This window comes from Mastomys coucha, chromosome X, assembly GCF_008632895.1.
Source record: "Mastomys coucha isolate ucsf_1 chromosome X, UCSF_Mcou_1, whole genome shotgun sequence".
Lineage (NCBI taxonomy): Eukaryota > Metazoa > Chordata > Mammalia > Rodentia > Muridae > Mastomys > Mastomys coucha.
Window position 1 is genome coordinate 152681157 of NC_045030.1, and position 4491 is coordinate 152685647.

The following is a 4491-nucleotide window of genomic DNA, read 5'->3' on the forward strand; positions in this document are numbered from 1 at the left end:
TGGTTGAGTCGGGCAGCACTAGCCTTTAAACCCAGCCCTAGGGAGGCAGAGGCAGGCCGATCTCTGTGAGTTCAAGGCCAGCCTGCTCTACAGAATGAGTTCCAGGACATCCTCTTATTGCCTATAAGGACACCAGGCATGCATATGATGCACAAATATAAATGTAGACAAAACATCCATATACATAAATTAAATTTACAAAAAAATGAAAAGAATCTGTCAATGCACTGGGTTCATTATTGAACTAATACATGATACAATCAATCTGGTGGTAATAGAACTTAGTCAGAAAAAAATTCTTATTTCAAGGAAAGTTGGTGAGATGGCTTGGTTAGCAAAGTGCTTCCTTCACATGCTTGATGACTGAAGTTCAAGTCCCAGAACCCACATAAGAAAGATAAGAGGACCAACTCCACAAAGTTTTATTTTGACCTGCACACATACACTGTACCACACAGTTGCCAAAACATATCACACACTACTTTATTTTATTTGATTTCATTGAGACAGGGTCTCTCTGTGTAGCCCTGGCTGTCCTGGAACTCTTTATGTAGACCATGCCTGTCTCAAACTCACAAGAGATCCTCCTGCCTCTGCCTCTGAGTGCTGAGATTAAAGGTGTGTGGCACTGTGCTCAACTCAATAATTTACAAAGAAAGATTGGGGCTGGTGAGATGGCTCAGTGGGTAAGAGCACCGTCAGCTCTTCTGAAGGTCATGAGTTCAAATCCCAGCAACAACATGGTGGCTCACAACCACCCATAATGAAATCTGATGCCCTCTTCTGGGGTCTGAAGACAGCTACAGTGTACTCATTTATAATAATAAATAAATCTTTAGAAAAAAAGAAAAATTAACAGTATTACTGCCAGTAATATACTTGCAAGTTTTTTTTCTTTCCTCCTTCCTTTTTTTGACAAGTTCTCATGTAATGCAGGCTGACCACTAACTCTCTGTGTACCCAAGCATGGCATTAAACTCTTGGTCCTCCTGTTCCTGCCTCCCAAGACCTGGGCTTACAGGTCTAGCTTTATTTGCATTTTCAAATAAATTTACAGTTTGAAGATTTATATCTATCACCACTGACAAAAAAAAAAAAACAAAAGCTTTTTATGAATCTTTTAGGGTTTGGCACACTTTCTGCCATTGACTCAATAGTGATTTAGAATTTGCAGACCAGTGTTGAAATGCCAAGACTACTCAATTCTGCCATTGAAGCCCCAAAGACAACACAGGTTAAATGTGACTATAGGTCTGGAGAGATGGCTCAGCAGTTAAGAGCACTGATTGTTCTTCCAGAGTACTAGGGTTCAGTTCCCAGCACCCACATGGTGGCTTACAACCTTCTGTGACTCCAGCTCAGGCATCTTCTGACACCCTCTTCTGGCCTCCATGGTAAGCACCATGGAGACATTCAGGCAGGTATGCTGCTGGAGAAGTAACTGAGGATTCTATATCCACATCTACAGGCAGGAGGAAGAGAGAGACGCTAGGCCTGACTTGGGCTTCTGAAACCTTAAAGCCCACCCCCAGTGACATGCTTCCTCCAACAAGGCCACCTACCTCAACAAAACTGTACCTCCTAATCCTTCTAGTCATCCCTGATGACTAAACATTCAAATATATGAGCCATTTTTTATGTAAACCATACAGTGCATAAACATGCATGCAGGCAAAATCCTTATACAGATAAAATAAAAGCAGTCATTTAAAAATGTGGCTATACAGGCTGTGGTGGGGCATGCCTTTAATCCCAGCACTTGGGAGGCAGAGACAGGTGGATCTCTGAGTTCGAGGCCAGCCTGGTCTATAGAGTGAGTTCCAGGACAGCCAGGGCTATACAGAGAAACCCCCGTCTCAAAAAAAAAAAAATGTGGCATACTTACCTGGCAGGGGTGATACCATGATCACAAAGGTGGTTTTCCCAGGGCGAAGCTTATCCAATGCACTCCAGATGTGCTGACTCCTGCAATTTCCCCAAGTGCGGGAAACTCAACTGCATAATTTGTGGTAGTGGGGGACTGTGTTTGTGCTCTCCCCTGGGGAAAAAAAATGTGGCTATATTCCAGGAAAATTGTACTAACAGCAATAGTAGGCTACATTTAATCCATTGACCATCATTTGCTGACCACTGCTATAAAAGTATTCTGATACCTAGAAATTGTATAACTGTAGTATTAAAAATGGCATAATAGATTTTAAGAAACCAGCCAACTATAAGTTAGATATTTTGATATATATTTTTTTAAAATACTTTTTATTTATATGCATATCTGTGTGTGTGTATTTGTGTATGTGTGCATGTGTGCATGCGTGCGTGCATGCATGTGTGTGTGTATGTGTGTGTGTGTGTGTGTGTGTGTGTGTGTGTGTGTGTGTGTGTGTGTATGTATGTGTGTAATGTGCATGCAGTGTCAGCAGAGGCAGGAGGAGACTGGATAATCTAAAGTTAAAAGATCCAGGCAGTTTTGAGCCAACAGATGTGGGTCTTGGGAACTGAACTAAAGTCCTCTAGAAGAGCTACAAGTACCCTTAACCACTGAAGGGTACTTGTAGCTCTTCATTGTATGGATGCTATTTCATGAAGATTCATTCAGTCAGTCACTCATTCATGTGTATGGCTATCTGTGTGTGAGTATATAAACATATGTGTATGGGTATGTTGTATCCATGCACACACATGGAGGCTAGAAAAAAAGTATCAAATGGCCTCTTCTATTGTACTTTTCCTAATCCTTTGAGGCAAGATCTCTCCTTGAACCTCCTTTCCTCAGCTAAGCTGGAAGCCAGCTAGACTCCGGATCCCTGTGTCTCTGCTCCACACAACATCTAGGTTTTCTGAGTGTGTCATCCAGTTTGTTATGTGAACACTCTAGGATCTGTAGTCTGATCCTCAAACTTTGTGCAGCAAGGACTCTTAACTGCTGTCCCATCTTTCTAGCACCCGAGTAGCATTTTTAAAAATCCTAAATTTGTGGATGATATTTACTGGTGTTATTCACTGATATTTTATGTAATGTTATTAAAATGTCAATTCTAGTCTGCCATTATGATTATTGTCTTTAATCCCAACACATCATAAGTAGAGCAAGTGGATCTCTGTGAGTTTGAGGCCAGCCTAGTCTGCAAAATGAGTCCAGGCCAGTCCATATATAGCGGAACCTCTTATTTGTTTTTAAATTTAATTTTTAAACATCATTCTAAGAGCTGATGAGACGGCCCATATAGATGTTTGGCTCCTAGCATCTATATAATGGTTCACAACCATCTGTAACTCCAGTTACAGAGGTTCTATGACACTCTTTTGGCATCAATTTTAAATTAATCTTCAATTTACATATAATTGTAACTAATATTCCAGTAGGATTTGAGGATGGGAGATTTAAAAACATTGCAAAATGAACTAATGTGGGAAGTGCTAATTTGTAAGACAATTCGAAAGAAATATGCAGAACTGAGAAATAGCTCAGGGTTCAAACACATACTTAGTACATGTGAAGCCCTGAGTTCAGTCCTCAGCATCACAGAAAAAAAATAATAAACATACCAAGAAGGAATTCATTAAACTGAAACACAAGGCAGTGTAATAAAAACAAGCACTCAACTGGTACAAAACGATCCAAGATCTCAAAATTAAGTTCACATATCAAAATTTGATATAGGATAAAAATGGCTTCAAAAATCTTTGGAGATGGGCTGGAGAGATTGCTCAGTGGTTAAGAGCACTGGCTGTTCTTCCAGAGGTGCTGAGTTCAATTCCCAGAATCCACATGGTAGCTCACAACCACTTTAATGAGATCTGGCACCCTCTTCTGGTGTGTTCGAAGACAGCTACAGTGTACTCATATAAATGAAATAAATAAATCTGGGATTTTGTTGTTAAAAACAACATTTATATCTATTGTTTTTGTTGTTAAGCTTATGTTTAGGCAGCAGTGTTGATGAGACTTTATGGGTGTAGCTTCTGATATTTCTAGGACACACAGAGTCATAGCAAACTCTGTTCCTCTGGCTCTTAGAATCCTTCTGACCACTCTTTTGCAATGTTCACTGAGTTTTAGGTGCAGTAGTTCTGCAGTAGATTAACCAGTTGGGACTGGCCTCCACAACTTTGTATTTTGATCATTTGTTCCTTTCTATAATGGTCTCCCATCTGTTTCAAAGAGAAGTCTTGATAAGGGATGTGGACTACTCTTATATGTAGGTACAAAGCCAATTATTTAGAATGTAATTAGGGACTACATTGGGAAAGAAAGAAAGGAAGGAAGGAAGAAAGAAAGAAAGAAAGAAAGAAAGAAAGAAATATAGAAGACACAAGGAGAGTAAAATAACAGTAAGAATGTCTGAGAAAGTCCCAAGGAATCACACTATTAACTATTTATTTAAAAACCCTATAATACACATAAAATTTGTATATAAATACACACAGTGTAAATGGAATTCACTTATCCAGGCTAACAATGATTTCCCCAGATCATTTAACAAAAACCTC

The 4491-nt window shown here is 39.6% G+C and overlaps 1 non-coding gene across 1 annotated transcript; it reads left to right on the forward strand.

Moving 5' to 3' along the window:
- Positions 1–1877: 1877 nt before the first annotated feature.
- On the forward strand, positions 1878–2041 carry LOC116096439. Its single transcript, XR_004121007.1, has one exon. It is a non-coding gene; the product is annotated as a U1 spliceosomal RNA (small nuclear RNA).
- The last annotated feature ends 2450 nt before the right edge of the window (positions 2042–4491 follow it).